The sequence below is a fragment of the Serinus canaria genome, chromosome W (assembly GCF_022539315.1).
Source record: "Serinus canaria isolate serCan28SL12 chromosome W, serCan2020, whole genome shotgun sequence".
In the NCBI taxonomy this organism is placed as follows: Eukaryota; Metazoa; Chordata; class Aves; order Passeriformes; family Fringillidae; genus Serinus; species Serinus canaria.
The window spans coordinates 875,319-891,916 of record NC_066342.1 but is presented as its reverse complement, the minus strand read 5'-3'; the positions used below and the strand labels follow the sequence as shown (position 1 = coordinate 891,916).

The following is a 16,598-nucleotide window of genomic DNA, read 5'->3' as shown; positions in this document are numbered from 1 at the left end:
ATAAAGAAAGGGACCTGTTAGAACACCTTCCCCCCCCACCTCCAGTAGCCCCAACTGCCCCTACCCCCTCATGGGCCTAGCCAGAACACCAGAAACAGGGTGGCACAATGAGAGGAAAGCAGATCAGGGGATGGGAATCAAGCAGGAGGATTGTATCCCCTGAGGGAAGTACCACTGGGTAGGGTGCAGGGAGGAACTGGATTCGTAACCATACCTCTCAGTTCCTCTGATGTGAGAATGTTCAAGAAAGAATTTAAAGAATTACTAGAGGACCCAACTGGATTAGCTGAACAGTTCCTGGGGCCCAATACTTATACATGGGAAGAGATGCAATCAATAATGACCATGTTATTTACACCAGAAGAAAAACAGATGATCTGGGAAGCTGGGATACAGATATGAGAAAGGGAGCATGTGTGAGGACCTCCTGGGGACCTGAAAATGCCCACAGTGCTCCCCAGTTGGGACCACAGAAGCAGCGGGGGAAGGCAATACATGGAGGAATATAGAACAATAATTATAAGAGTTATCAAAGAGGGGGCTCCACAAAATCAAAATGCTCATAAAGCTTTTGATGAGCAACAAAAGAGGGAAGAAACCCCAACAGAGTGGCTAGAAAGATTGAAGAGGAATATGAGGAAATATTCAGGGGTTGACTGATACACTGGCTGAACAGATCTTACAAAAATTGGTTTAGTCACTCACACTTGGCCAGATATATGAAGAAAGTTAGAAAAGCTTGATGGTTGTCAAGAAAGGAGATTAGAAGATCTTTTAAGGGAGGCCCAGAAAGTGTATGCAAAGAGGGACGAAGAGAAGGCCAAGGCAAAAGCCAAGGTAATGGTAACTGCCATTAGGGAAGGAAACCAGCACGTAAGGAAAAACCCATGTAACGGAGGGGGACCCTGAATGTGAGAAGATAGGCGGAGGAGGGATGCCGCTCCTTGGGACTGGACACAAAGAGGAGACTTTGGGAAATGGGGGAACCTAGGACAAGTTTGCTTTTTTTGTAAACAGAATGGACAGATCAGAAAAAATTGCCCCCAGATGGAAAACTACCTGAGGGTGTATGAGACTGAGCAAAAAGGGGAAGCAGAAGACTAGGGGTGTCAGGGGCTCTACCTCCTGGGGACAAAATACCATCAGGAGCCCTTGATAACTTTAAAAATAGGTCCCCAGGAGGAAGAGTTTTAATTCTTAGTAGACACGGGGGCTGAAAGAACTTGTGTATGTAAAATTCCAAAGGGGTGCAAAAAGCGTCAAGATACCATGCAAGTAGTAGGTGCAAAAGGGGAAGGGTTCAAAGCCTTAGTTATAAAGCAAGTAAAGTTTGAAGGGACAAATAAAATAGGAATTGGGGATGTTCTATTTGTTCTAGAAGCAGGGTGCAATCTATTAGGATGGGATTTACAGGTGCAGTTGGACATTGGAGTGCTCCCAGAGGAAGGGAAAATGGTAGTTAAGCTTCTCCAATAAAGGGAAGAAGATTAGGAGAAAAATCATAAAATGGTGTGCACAAAACCAAAAAATCAAGGTAAATTGAACATGAAACCTATAGTAATAACAATAATTAATGAGAACCATCCAGTTCGGGTACAACAATATCCACTCTCCCTGGAAAGGAGATGGGGACTGCAGCCGGTGATCCAGGACCTACTTGAGGACGGGACCTTAGAACCATGGATGTCCCTCCATAATACACCCATATTACCAGTATAGAAGTCAGGTGGGACTTACAGGCTTGTCCAAGATTTAAGAGAAGTGAACAAAAGAACAGTGAATCAATGCCCAGTAGTGCCTAACCCCCTATACACTATTGAGTAATATTCCCCAAGCACATCAGTGGTTTAGGGTGATAGACCTAAAATATGCTTTTTGGGCTTGCCCACTAGCAGTGGAAAGTAGAGATATATTTGCCTTTGAATGGGAAGATCCCAACTGAGGGAGGAAGCAACAGCTTTGGTGGACTAGGTTACCCCAAGGGTTTTCCGAATCTTTAGACTTATTCGATCAAGCCCTAGGAGACGTACTACAACTGTTCTCCATCAAACCTGAGACAAAACTTATCCAATATGTAGATGATTTGCTTCTTTTAGGACGGGAAGAAAAAGAAGTTCGGGAATCCACCATAGCATTGTTGAATTTTCTGGGAGACCAAAAACTTCAGATATCAAAAGGGAAACTCCAATTTGTAGAGAGAGAAGTAAAATACCTTGGACATGTGATTTGTCAAGGGAGCCAGCAACGAACCCTGAGAGAATTATGGGGATAGTCTCACTCCCATGGCCAAAAACTAAGTGGGAAGTTAAAAGGTTTCTAGGTTTGTTTGGATATTGTAGGCTATGAACTGAAGGATACACGCAGGTCATCAGGTTCTTGAATGAAAAGTTAGTAGAAGAAGAGATTAGGTGGGAAGAAGACGATGAGCAAAAGTTTGAAACGTTAAAGCAAAAATTAGTCAGTGCACCAGCACTGAGTCTTCCTGACTTAAACAAACACTTCTATCTGTTTCTGGATATAGAAAAAGGGGTAGCACATGAAGTATTTTCCCAGGACTGGGGAGGATCCAGGAAACCAGTGGTCTATTTATCAAAATTGCTAGACCCTGTCAGCTGGGGGTGGCCAACCTGCATTAAGGTGGTGGCAGCAACTGCCCTACGCATAGAAGAAAGCAAAAAATTAACCTTTGGGGGAAAATTGAAAATATATACGCCACACTCAGTTAGAAGTATCCTAAGCCAAAAGGCTGAGAAATGGCTTACTGATTCCCGAGTGTTCAAGTATGAAGCCATCTTAATAGATAATGATTTAGAACTATTCGTGAGTAACCAACTCAACCCTGCCCAGGTTCTGTATGGTGAACCAGATGAGGAATTAATGCATAATTGCCTAGTGGTTATAAACCATGAAACTAAAGTAAGAGAGGACCTAACAGGTCAACCACTCCAAGGAGGGAAACGATTGTACATTGATGGATCTTCAAGGGTAATCCAGGGGCACCAGGTATCAGAGTAGGCTATAGTAGATGAGGAGTTATCCATAGAAAAGGGATAGTTACCTTCCAACTGGTCAGCCCAAGCATGTGAGTTATATGCCCTGAAATGAGCCCTGGAAATATTAACACAGAAAAGAGGAATCATATATACAGACTCAAAATATGCTTTTGAAGTAGTGCATACCTTTGGAAAAAAATTGGGAAGAGAGGACGGGGGCTATTACATTCAAAGGGTAAAGGGACTCATTCATGAAAAACTTGTTTTAGAAGTGCTAGAAACCTTACAATTACCAGAGGAAGTGGCAGTAGTATATGTTAAAGGACATCAAAAAGGGGGGACTCAAGAGGCTCAAGGGAACAATTTAGCAGATTTAGAAGCTAAAAATGCAGCTGAATCAGGGACCGAAAAACTAATGATGGTATTAACCCCCATGAGAGAAATGCAAGAAGTCCCTGTATTCAGTGGGACAGAAGAGGAAGAACTCTAAAATAGGAGCCAAGAAAGATCGCAAAGGGATGTGGAGATTAGCAGATGGGAGGCAAATGCTGAATAAATCCCTTTCCAGGAAAATGCTAGAAGGCATACATGGGGCAACACATTTGGGTACTCAAGCGCTAAGCGATCAATTTCTCAGGGACTGGGGCTGCATAGGAATTTTTGGAATAGCTAAGCAAGTAACTGAACGGTGTGTGATATGTCAACAAGTGAATAAGAAAGTCATGAGGAAAACACCCAGAGGAGGGTGAGAACTAGCCTTAAGGCCCTTTCAAAATATCCAAGTAGACTTAACCAAGCTTCCCCACGTACAACAGTGGAAGTTTTTGCTAGTGATAGTAGATCACTTGACCCATTTGGTAGAGGCGATACCCCCTGTTAAAGCCAATAACAATGTTGTGAGTAAAACACTTCTAGAATCAATCATTTCTCGATATGGGATGGTAAACGGGATTGATTCAGACCTAGGAACTCATTTCATGCCGCGCTGCTGCGTCTAATGCACTTCACTCCCCTCCGAGCGGGGGGGAAGGCGGCCGCGGCTAGCTCGGAGCACAGCAGCAGCTAGCAGCGGGGGGGCACTACCCGGATCTGTCAGGGACGTCCGGGCTGCGCCTTCGGCAGAAGCAGCAACAGTAACGAGAGGAGCGGCAAAGCGGAGAAGCCAGAGAGAAAAGAGGGTCTTAACTCGCCTGGTGCAGTCCAGTGGTTTTAATGTATCATTTTCTCCAGGGAATCCGGCGGGAAAAGACAGGGACAAAGGGGAGCAGCAGTATATAAAGGGGTGTACAAGAACCAATCGGGGGAAACTGAGGAGGGGAATCAACATAACTGACACCGGTGGCAACAAGTGATACTCGAACAAAGGAGGGGCTCGGGGCACCTGCCCAATCACCCCCTGTGGAAGGGAGAAGTTTCTGGAAGGATGGGGGGGTTTCAGGAGATGAACAGGGCTCTGGAGGAGGGGAAAATATAACGAAAGGGGCAGTTGCTAGGGGAACGGGGGTGGAGACAAGGGCTTGGCAGCGAGCCCAGACAGGGAGGATACCATTCAAGGGAAAGGGGGAACCAGGACTGAATCATCGAACTGGGTATAGGGTTGTAACTGGGGGAAGCATCACAAAAGGGGAGAACAATACAAAACAGGGGAGATAACTCAATTGGGAACTGAACACACACCACAACAATTTCACCTCTAAAATATTGCAGAAAGTTGTTTAAGCCCTGGGAGTAAAATGGGAATTACACAGTCCATGGCATCCACAGAGTTCTGGTTGTGTGGAAAGGATGAATCAAACTCTTAAAAGAACTCTAGTTAAGCTGATGATTGAAACCCAAATGTGATGGATAAAATGTCTCCCTTTAGCCTTGTTAAGAATTAGAACCCAGCCCCAGACAGATCTGGGGGTCTCACCCTATGAAATGATGTTTGGGTTCCCCTTCTTGACCTCGCCCCAGAAGGTTGCCACCTACAGGGAAGGGGAAGCCAGTGCCAAGAAATATGTTATGTCTATAGCACAAACCTTAGAAGGGCTAGGACATAAAGGGGAAATTCCTCAAACTACCTCCCTGGATTTCAAAATCCATCATAATAACCCCGGGGATTGGGTGATGATCAAGTCATGGAGAGATCAGCCTCTAACTCCTTAGTGGGAAGGTCCCTTTCAGGTACTGCTCACCAGCGAATTGGCCGTGCGAACTGCAGAGCGGGGATGGACTCATGCCAACAGAGTTAAAGGCCCAATAGAAGAACCCAAAGAATGGACTATAACATCCAGACCTTGTGAAACAAGATTGACAGTCAGAGACTGAGAGACAACCAGAGAAACAAGATGCCAAATAAGTAGAGTCAAGCTTCCACCAGCTAGCTTGAGAACTGTTTTCCTGTTTTAATGGGCGAGAATTACAAGCATCTGTTGAGGGGAAGTACACAAGGGACCGTAATAGGTAATGGGGCACTGTCCTTAATAACCACAAGTAAAACTAGGAATGGAGGGCAAGACCAGGCTGGCCCCTTTGTTTGCTTAAAGAAGATTCCATAGCCCTGCTGCGGGTAGCAACCCTATAGGCATGGTAAGGTAGGGGAAAGAAGGCCATACCAGACCTCTATTATTCCTCAATTTTCTTTTAATACAAAAAGGACTGGAGGGTAAGATTGAGTTGGCCTCTGCACTCACCACTAAGTTACACCTACTATAAGTAGCAACCCCATAGGCAGAGTAGATGGGTGCAAAAGCCATACTGGATCTCTGTGATGTCCTTTTGTCAATTCCAAATAAGTGTGTCTAAGGAAAACCTGTGATTTTTTTCTTCAGTTCCCACTGTCCTTGCCCACATCAACAGATGCTAGTATGACGCATTCAAAAGAAAATTTTATTTTAGTTAAATTGTTCAAGCCGAATGACCTACAGAAAAGGAAAAGGGGGTTTGTGATAGATGAGTAATACGATGGCTGACTCTCACAATTAAAAGGCAAATATTATAGATTTCTAGGTATGTTTTACTCCCCCCCCCCCCCCGCATTGTTATCATGGGGTGTCGGAACTCAGGACATCCCTCTGGATGTCCAGAATAGCCAGGACCCCTGCCAGGGGGCTCAGAAACCCTGGCACAGAGCCCAGAACACCTGTGGTTTTGATTATGATCCGTGGAGCAAATTACCAGCCTTATATGAAGACCAGCAAGGCACAACAGTTTAAGTACCATAATAGTGAAGTTATCCCAGGGTGAAAAAATAGTTTTTTGGGGTTTCTAGAATGGGGGTTTCGGGGGCAAGATGGAGGGATTTGGGTATGTCCAGCCTTTCTCCTTTTTCTTTTCTGCCTCCATCTTCTGCTCTGATCTTGGCACTTTTAGATTGGTTTAGAGTAGAAGTGTAGCAAACTCCGGGCTTGCTAGGGCCCTGTGGAGGGAAGAGGCTAAAAATGCCAAGTCACGGTGAAATGGCAAAGAAGCCCCTCTCTTCCACCTTTCGCACCCCAGCTTATCCCTCTGTAACCCCATAGGTCACTTCTCCTTAACCCCTCCTATTGGGCAATTTCTGATCCTCTCTTGCCCTATATAATGGGCTGTTTTAGCCCATTCTGGTTAGAAGAGCCATCGCTGGAACCCTTCACAGACCACCCAATAAAACCATCACTGTGGAATGCCAGGACGAGTCTTCTCCTCTCTCGTGTCTGCCTCCCGGCCAGCCTGAGCACCTTAGCAAGCAAAGAACTGAAATTATAAAAGAACTGAAAATAACTAAAGAGCTGATATCCCTTAAGCTTGCTAAGGCTGCTTGCGGCTAAGAGCGGCTTGGGTACTCAGACAGTCTGTCCCCAAAGGACTGAGCTATCCAGCCCCGTGCTGCCTGCTCGGGGGAAAACCTGCCCAGCAGGAAGCCGTAATATAGAAGCTCACTGTCTAACATAGGTGATAGGTATTGGAAAGTAATTGTAAACATTGTATGCGTAGTTTTTAGTATAAAGAGATAACACCGCCCTGGGGCCGGCAGTGTGCCTGGAACTGTCCTGCTGGACGGACCTCGGCAGGGCAGGAGAAAAATTTTTATAGATAAGATGCAATAAACAACCTTGAGACTGAGAACTGAAGAGCTCCGACTCATTCTTCAAGCGAGTGGGCTGAAAAAGAGACTTTTAACGTATCTCAGGGTTACGGCGACCTGCAGACCCTCGAGAATGGGGTGGCCTGGGTAGTCGGGGCATTTGGGACGGTCGATTCATTACTATCGCAACCCCTGACCTCCAATCAAGATGTAAGAAAGTGATGTCCACCACTGGACAGCGAAGAAGGAGTCGATTGACAAGATTTTTGGAGGGGCCAAAGGGTTAAAAGGTGAGACATCCATTGTGTGGACAAGCACATGGTAGGAAAAAATCCTTTGCTCCTGGTGATGTACTATTTTCTCTATTCAGTCTTCTGTTGTATTTTTTGATAAGGTTTTAATAAACCTTTTAAATTTTTTTGGAAGTGAGTATCATTTCTCACTAGTTGGTTCTGGGTTTGGTTTTTTCAGTGAATTTTTCTCCCATCTGCTACCTGGAAGAAGGACAATGCAGGGAGATCGGTTTCCTGAGACAAATGGGGCAATTAGGAAACAAAAGATGTAGCTGGGTGTCTCCTGACGTGGCTCGGGTGGGTTGTGGGTGTATATTAGTTTTGCATGGCCTGGTTTTTGGTGGGGGGGGTGTACAGAGGGGGCTTCTGTGAGAAGCTGCTAGAAGCTTCCACCATGTCTGGCAGAGCCAGTCCCTGATGGCTCTGAAGATGGACATGCTGCTAGCCAAAGCTGGGCCAATTAGAGATGGTGGTAACGCCTCTGTGATAACATATTTAAGAAAAAAATTAAAACAGACTGGGGCACGCACAGTTTTTTCTTCTAGTCAGAGAAGAGGAGGAGGTGAGAACATGTGAGAGAAAATAACGTGGAGACACCAAGGTCAGTGAAGAAGGAATAAAAGGAGGTGGTCCGGGTGCTGGAGCCGAGGTTCCTCTGCAGGCCTGTTATAGGTGGGTAATGTGATGACTGGTTCACACAATTAAAGGATGAATATTGTGTGTATGTTAAGAGAAATTTTATTGATATATGGTTAGGTTATTGTGGTTATTTATTTAGACATCTTCTGTTCTCCCCATAGTCCCTTTCCCTCCCTCTGTATTGTTGCCACCAGACAGCCTGGGTTGTCAGGGACATGCGGCAGGAGGGCGTATACATACACCCCTTGCATGGGGCATTTGGAAATAGGGAAGGCTTGTTACTAGGGAGGCGCAGCATGACAACACCTGACCTCCAATCAAGTTGCAAGAAAGTAGTATCCACCAATGGACAGCAAAGAAGAGTTGATTGGGAGACTTTGGGAGGGGCTAGGGTTGCCTGATGCGACACCAGGGGTATAAAAGGCAGAGCAGCCATTTTGTGGGTGAGCATGTGGCAGTTTGTCAACAAACTCCCAGCACTGCTTTTTTTTCCTTATTCAGTCCTTTGTTATATTTTGTGGAGGTTTAATAAACCTTTAAATTTTAAAGTGAGCAGTCGTTTCTCACAAGGCCATTGGCAGGAAAATTAATCCACAAACACCAGAGGTTTATGACCAAAAAGGAGACAGACGAGTCCTGTTACTTTATTTGAATAAAGGGAAAGGCCATGGGGAATTCCCCCGGGGTCTCTCAAATTTTTGGAGGACGCAGCCTCCTTTTTATCCCAATTTGCTGGCCACGTCCTTCTCTCTTTCCCCATTGGCTGAGGTACTTGAGAGGTACAGACTTCCCAAAACACCTCATAACTAAGATCCCTTTCTAATGTATAACCCCCTCCTATATCTGTTCCTTGTGTCAGTGGAATTCTTTTTTGAATTTATGGTTCTTTTCATTGTTTCTTTCATCTCTCAGTATCCAATTTTATTTATCAGCAGACTTACAGTTTGTAAAGACAAATCTCTCTCCTTTCATCAATTAGTAGAATCCTTCCTATTGTTTCCTTTATCTCTCAGTATCTAGCATTATTTACTAGCAGATACACAGTTTCTTTGTAAAGACAGGTCCCTCATTCCTTTCAGTCCCTCCTCTTTTATTTTTGTAGTGGTTTTTGCATGGGAGGCACTCATGGAAGTGATGCAAAGAAAAAAGCTGATACACCTCTGTGAACACCCATGTAAAACACAAAAAATATCGGGAACGCTCTCTTTCTTTTCTGGTTGGCAAAGAGGTAACGGGATAGGCCCTGGTCGGGTGGCCCCTGCCATGGGCCCGAGCCCCCTTCCCAGGGTGCCCACTGGGGCCCACCCCCATTGGATGCCAGGCAGGGGAGGGGAGGCCACAGAGCTGATGCCGGGCCAGGCTATGGCTGTGATTTCTAACATCTTACTGCTACTCAGCCCTTCCCTGATGCCAGCCTGGGACGAGCCAGGTATGCCGGGCCCCAAGAACAGCCCTGGGCCAGGCCAGCTTGGACAAGATTTTACCACTGTTGAGATTTGCCTGCAACCACTGGGCAGGGGAGAGGAGAAGCCATCAGCCCCTCCCCGCCTCCCCCCCCCCCACCCTGGCCACAGCTCCCGCCACAAGCTACTAAAAAAGGAAAACAATTCTTATCTCATTTGCTTCTCATGTGTTGTGCTTGTCTGGAATGTATTTGGAGATTGTTTACCCAAAGGTAATTTCTTTATTGGACTCCAGTGTGAGTTGCTTTGACTCATTGGCCAATTAGGGCCAAGCTGTGTTGGGACTCTGGAAAGAGTCACGAGTTTTCATTATTATCTTTTTAGCATTCAGTAAGTATCTTTTCTGTATTCTTTAGTATAGTATAGTATTTGTTAATATAATATAGTATAATAAAGTAATAAATTAGCCTTCTGATAAGATGTAGTCAGATGCATCATTCCTGCCTTCATCGGGGGTGCCTGAATTTACAATAAGGAACAAAAATGCAGGCAATGTAGAGGAGCAACATGAAGACACCCAAGTCAGTGAAGAAGTCAAGTCCCAGATGGGAGGGATGAGGAGATGCCTTTAATTTTAGGCTGAAATCCTCTTGTAAAGAAATGGAGAAGGACTCTTTTTCCCTATAATGCATGAAGGTATGGGGAGATGAAAATGTTCAAATTATAGATATTGAGCAAAGGCCTCCATGCTAAAGTAATTAGATGTTCAAGTAGCTGTGATCTTATGAGAAGTTTGAACAGAGAAGGAAAGAAGAGTGATGAAGATCCTGTGCCCCCAGGAAGAAAATGATTTCAGAGATAGATAATGAGAACCTTTGCCTTTAAACAACTCATCTTTAAAACGGTACCCCATAAGTTGACATGGCCCATAAACACATTTGTGAGAAAAGCTTGTGGAAAATGGGAGGGATTTCACAATTGCAGATTTCCCTGGGCAGCTGCTATTCGTGAAAAATTGAGAGCCACGAGAGAACTGTTTTCCTGTTAAGAGGAATGGTGGATTTGTCTTTACAAACAAGCTGTGGGTCTGCTGGTAGATAAAACTAGAACTGGGAGATAAAAGAAACAAAGGGAAGGATTTCACTGATTGATGAATGAAAAAAGATATTTGCCTTTACAAATAAACTTTTGGTTTGCAAATAAATGAAATTAGACATTGAAAGATGAAATAACCAATGGGGAAAACCCCTTAATTCTGTAAGACTTAAAAAATAAAAGGGAAGGTTATACATTAGAGGGAAATCTTTGGTATCAGGCGTATCAGGAAGTCTGTACCTCTCAAGTACCTCAGCCAATGGGGAAAGTGAGTGGGGAAATGCGGCCAGGATATGCGGCCAGGAAATTGGGATAAAAAGGAGGCTGTGTCCTCCAAAAATTTGAGAGACCCCAGGGGAATGCCCTATGGCTTTTCCCTTTATTTGAATAATTTGTGGATTAATTTTCCTAACATTGTGGAGAAGTCTCCATAACATTGACAAGAGGGATTTTCTCAGTAAAATGAATGGAGCCACAGGGGCTAGCTTCTTAGCCGGATAGCTGGTTCCCCGCAGGGTAAGCGCCCCAGGCAAGTGGCCCAATGCCGAACACCTCAGCCCTCTGGAGGCTGGGGTGCCCTAGGCCAGACTGCCACACAGCCGAGACCCCTAGCAAGCTTAGTGATTGTCAGCTCTTAGTGAAAGTCAGCTCTTTTGTGATTTCAGCTCTTGGCTTGCTGTAGGGGCTGTGGCTGGCCGTGGCTCCTGGAAGGCAGACGAAATGAGAGAGGAGAAGGCGGCCAAGAGCGTTTCACGATGGTTTATTCTGAGGGTCTCGCGAAGGGTCTTGAAGCTGCTCTTCTGAGGAAAGTGGGCCCAGACAGCCTCTTTTATAGGGTTAGGGAGGATTGAAAACTGACCAATTGTAAGGGTTAGGGAAACTAGCCTATGGGGTCACAGAGAGATAAGGAGGACCAGAGTGAGGACTCCTGGTACAATTCCTATGACTCAGCAAATACCTATCTCTAAACATCCCTCCACGGAGCCGTAGCAGGCCCTGCATCTGCTACAACTCCACTTTCTGTTTTTAGAAAAAAGACATTTCCTATGGTTCTTTTAAAACAATGAACAAGGCATGAAAACATAGCTAATACAATAACAACTACAAGGAGAACCCACAAGATCCCCTTAACCAAAGATGCAACCCATCCAGATAATCCCCATTGACCAAGAAGATCATTAACCCAGTCTGGGGTTTTCTCTCCTTTCAAGTCCTTTACAAGATCTTTTAGTTTCTGGATGTTCGCGTGGATGGATTCCGAGCGTGAAGAGAGATTGAAGCAGCACATCCCTTCAAAGTCTTCACAACCATGTCCATGGGCAAGCAGAAGGAAGTCAATCGCAGCTCGATTCTGGAGAGAAGCATGTCTTGTGGTTTCTTCTTCCTTAAGGAGATCGCTCAGGGCAGCAGATGTAGCATTAGCTTGTTTGAGCCAGCACCCAAGGTGATTTATTTCACCAAGGGCTTTGGCTGCAGCTACCCAGGGTAGGAATAGGGAGACAGCGATCTTTTTGGGTTTGTTCCAATCGTATAATTTGGGATCGCAATTTTCATCAAATTCAGTGTAGGATCTTTTGTGGCGTTTTGATTCACTATCTTTTCTCCAATTATGTAACAGTGTGATGTTTGGAGTGAGAGTAGAAAGTTTTCCAAGTGTACAGGGACCTCCCTGGAGTCGGGAGGGGATCCCAGCCCAAACTCTGTCACCACAAATGAGAAATGTACCCTTGGGTAATACTTTAGGGTGGAGAGAGGACACAGATATCACACGAGCAGTGTAATTACACCAGTCGGGATAGTTATAGGCTTTGTAATGGGTGATATGTTTTTCCGATATGTGTTTTTTGTCTGATCAATTTCTGGCCAATTGTTTTTCGGGCGTCTAAAGTAAAATTTAACACAGTATGTGGCCTTGGAGGACCCCAGCAGATCCAGTTCTTGGGGTTCATCTAAAGCATTAGGCAGCATTTTTGTCCACTCATCCCAAGTATCTGCCACATTGGGTCTCTTACCTGAGGTGCGGAGGAGCTCTGAGTTATAGACAGCCCAATCATCTGCTACAAAGGGAATCCCTACTAGACATGTGGAAAGTGGGTTATCAATGCTTCCCATGGATAGACACAGATTATCCTGTTTTCGTGTTTTTTCTAAGGTTACCCAAACATTATGGCTAGGCTGTGGACTAATCCAGCCAAAGACACTTGGTACGGTGAAGCACATCCAGGCAGCAGTGAGGACAGCACCACAGAGATATTTTTCATCTTTGGACAGGAATAGGGCTTCTGATAGGGAATATAAGCAAAATTTGTTATCTTTATAGTGGGAGGGGAGGGCTAACTCCTTTGTTCTTTTCACTATTCCTTTCCCTCCTCCCCCCCTTTTTTATTTTTTCTAAGCTTAAAGAGGAAGGATAAGATTAAGGGGTATGGAAAAGGAGTCAAGGAAAAGGGGATAATAGGGTTTTTGAGGTATAAAAGGAGTAACAATATATAGTTCAGAGTACACTTTTGTGTTCAGGCTATCAACAGTTTAACGCAACAGAATATTATTCAATTTTCTTCTTTGTCTGCTGTCTCGTGATGGGGCGGTCTGTTCTTCTGTTTATGGGTATTCAGCGACGTCTTCGTCTCCAGGCAGAACTGGTTTGATTTTTTGGAGGATCTGTGTTTGTTTCAGGAGAATTCTTGTCATCTTTTGTCATATCTGCAGTGCCTAGGTACGGTTTTATATTTTTTCCTGGGTACCATCTTGGACCAGAGGGTAGTAGCACACATGCATATCCTCGGCCCCAGGTAATTAGCTGGGAAGGTCCAGAGATTTGGTGCATTTCAGGGTCCTTCACGAGCACAGGTGGTTTCTCAGAAAGCTTTGCTTGCTTGGAATTAGCAAAATGGCAAAATACTGGTGGGTCAGGCTCTGATGCTGTACAGTTCAGGAAATTGATAACATAGAGAGCCTTGCAAAGTCTTTCCACTGGAGATTTGATACTTGTGTCTAAGTTCTGTTGATTGAGGACCCTTTTTAGAGTTTGGTGTGTCCTTTCCATGATGGATTGTCCTGTGGGGTTTACAGGTATGCCTGTTTTGTGTGCTATACCCCAATCACTGAAAAAGTCCTTTAATTTGTGAGAAGTATAGGCAGGTCCATTATCTGTTTTGATCTCCTTTGGTACCCCTAGGGTGGCAAATGCAAGGAGAAAATGTTTTATTGCATGCTGTGCAGTTTCTCCTAGATGTGATGATGCAAATACTGCTCCTGAAAACGTGTCAACTGATACATGCACGTATTTGGACCTTCCAAAAGGTGTGAAATGAGTCACATCTGTCTGCCACAACTGGCAACTGTTCAGACCGTGGGGATTGACTCCCATCCCCATAGATGGTATCTGATAGCTTTGACAATTTGGACATGTAGCAACAATAGCTTTAGCTTGATCTTTTGAAAGTTTGAACATTCTAACAAGGGCAGGTACATTTTGATGAAAAAACGCATGTGACAACTTTGCCTGGGCAAAGATGTTAGGAACATTAGCAGTTTGTACAGCCATGGCTAATGCATCCGCTCTCCTGTTCCCATCTGCAATAAAACCTGGGAGGTCGGTGTGGGACCTCCCATGCATTATATGGTAAGGTTGCTTTCTGTGAGAAATTAAGTATATTAATGTAGACATGAATTGGTACAACATTGGATTGGAAACCTCTTTGAGAAGAGCATGTCCTGCTCTCATAGCTATACCCGCAACATAAGCTGAATCTGTAACCAGATTAAAAGGTTCATCTTCGAATCTTTCAAAAGTTCTGACAACGGCTGCTAACTCCGCAATTTGTGGAGATCCCTCCACTATTTGTATATCAGATTCCCATTTTTGTGATTGGGGGTCCATCCACGTCATAACAGACTTGTGGGATGACCCTGAACCATCTGTAAAGATGGTTAGAGCTTTGAGAGGTTCCCTACTTTGAACTGATTTTGGGGTCAAATGAAAAGATTCATTAAAAAGTTTGTGTTTTAGGAACTGAACTGAAATTTGGCCTGTATAACTGTCTAAAGCAAACTGGAGACTTTCATTGGTTTGGAGCAAATCCTCCAAGTCCTCAGTGGTTATTGGCAAGTAAATGCAGTTGAAGTCACACCCTGCAAGAGAGCGGAGGCGAGTTCTAGCTTTTCTTATTAAATGTGCCATGATTTCCTGGAAGGTGGTAATTGTCTTTGTAGGTTGGTTGCTAGTAAAAATCCATTCCAGGATCAGCAAAGGGTCTTGAAGCTGAGAGTCCCATTGGAAAATTAGTCCATGGAATTGAGGAGCTTTTCCCAGGACGACGAAGTGGAAAGGCAGGCTGGGCTCAAAGCGATGAGCCTTGCGTGAGGATAGTGCTTCCTGGACCTTGATGATGGAACCTCGAGCTTCTGTTGTGAGAGTGCATGGAGAATCCAGGTCTTTGCTGCCACGCAAAAGGTTAAACAGAGGAGCAAGATCTTCTGTAGTTAAACCCAGCAAAGGACGAACCCAGTTGATAGATCCACATAAGGTGTGTAAGTCTCTCAGAGTTTTTGGGTTGTCTCGTATGGAGAGCTGCTGGGGTACGATGGTCCTTTCCCGGATCTGGACTCCAAGGTAGGTCCATGGGCTGGTGTACTGTATTTTGTCCTCACGAATCTCAGATCCTGCCTTCACTATGGTTTCGATGGTTGTTCTGATCGCTTCCTCTAAGTAACCCTTATCGGAAGCACAAACTAAAATATCGTCCATATAGTGGTAGATGATAGCATGGGAAATAGTTCTCGAACTGGTGACAAGTTCGATGTGAGCAGTTCAATGTGAGCAACATACCACTGTCATATAGTTGGAGAGACTTTCAGACCTTGAGGGAGAAAACGCCAATGATACCTTTTGAGTGGGCCCTCTTTATTGAGAGAAGGTATGGAAAATGCAAATTTTTCAGCATCATTAGGATGTAACGGAATGCTGAAAAAAACGGTCCTTAATATCTATGATTGCAAGTGACCAGTCTCTGAGCAGTATCAATGGAGAGGGCAGGCCAGGCTGGAGAGATCCCATGTCCTCGACGACCTCGTTGATCTTGCGAAGGTCTTGGAGAAGCCTCCACCTGCCTTTTCCAGGTTTAGGTAGTACAAAAACTGGAGAGTTCCAAGGGCTGGTAGACTCTACGATGTGGCCTTTGTCAAGCTGTTCCTTTATCAGATCTTGTAATGCACGCAGCTTTACATCAGAGAGGGGCCACTGAGGGGTCCAGATCGGTTTATGGCATTTCCAGGTTAAGCGAGGAGTCTCTGGCAGTGCACGTGCCTCAGTGGCCCCAATTAAAAATCCGGAGTGGGAATGTGAAGGGTAGCACCCCATTGGGATAGAACACCTCTGCCCCAAAGGGTGATTGGAGCCCTTACCACAAATGGGCGGATGGTTGCCAGCTTGCCTTCAGGTCCTTCAATGAGGATGTTGTTCTTGCTTCGCATGGATACAGTAGCCCCACCAATTCCCGAAATCATGCCTGCGACGGGTTGTAGGTCCCAGTGTGAAGGCCAGTCTGAGCGGGCGATGATGGTAACGTCAGCACCGGTGTCCAGCATTCCCGGTAGGTGGATCCTCTCCCCTTTGTAGTTAAGGCCGCACTCGATGGTAGGCTTGCTCGGACCCACAACTTGTGCCCACATTGCTGAAGGGTTGAGAGGAACCTGTTCCCTGTGATTTTTTGGGAGGAGAAAGGCTTGTGCGATTTGAGTTCCCTTTGAAAGAAAAAATGGTAAGTCCAGGCAGCACACCTGGACAAGAATCTCTTGTCCTGGGAGCACTGATTTCACTTCTGGAACAACAAAAATTTCCTTTGGGCTATTAAGCGAATCACCTATAATTAAGATGTCAGAAGGGCTACCTTTTGGTCCATATTTGCCTGTGGGAATATGATAAACCTTCTCAGTTTTAAAGTCAATAGACAAAGCAGTTACCAGTTGGCGACGGGTTCCCATCTGGATCGCGTAAATTGTTGGGACCTCCTCCTGTGGTCCTGGATCTCCTGGGACGGAGCGTGGTTGGGTCTGGGTGGCCTTTGATTTGATGTCACAGCCCGGGGCTCCACCGGGCTGCGCGAGGCGTTTCCCAGACGCTGTTGGT

General features: G+C 45.1%; 1 protein-coding gene and 1 pseudogene across 1 annotated transcript in view; one reads left to right on the top strand and one right to left on the bottom strand.

Moving 5' to 3' along the window:
• Positions 1 to 16,141, bottom strand: part of LOC127060950 (hydroxymethylglutaryl-CoA synthase, cytoplasmic-like) — a 56,323-nt pseudogene extending 40,182 nt beyond the window's left edge.
• LOC127060973 (uncharacterized) overlaps positions 1 to 16,598 on the top strand; it is a 959,777-nt gene that overhangs the window by 260,472 nt on the left and 682,707 nt on the right. The gene's annotated exons all lie outside the window — the stretch shown is intronic.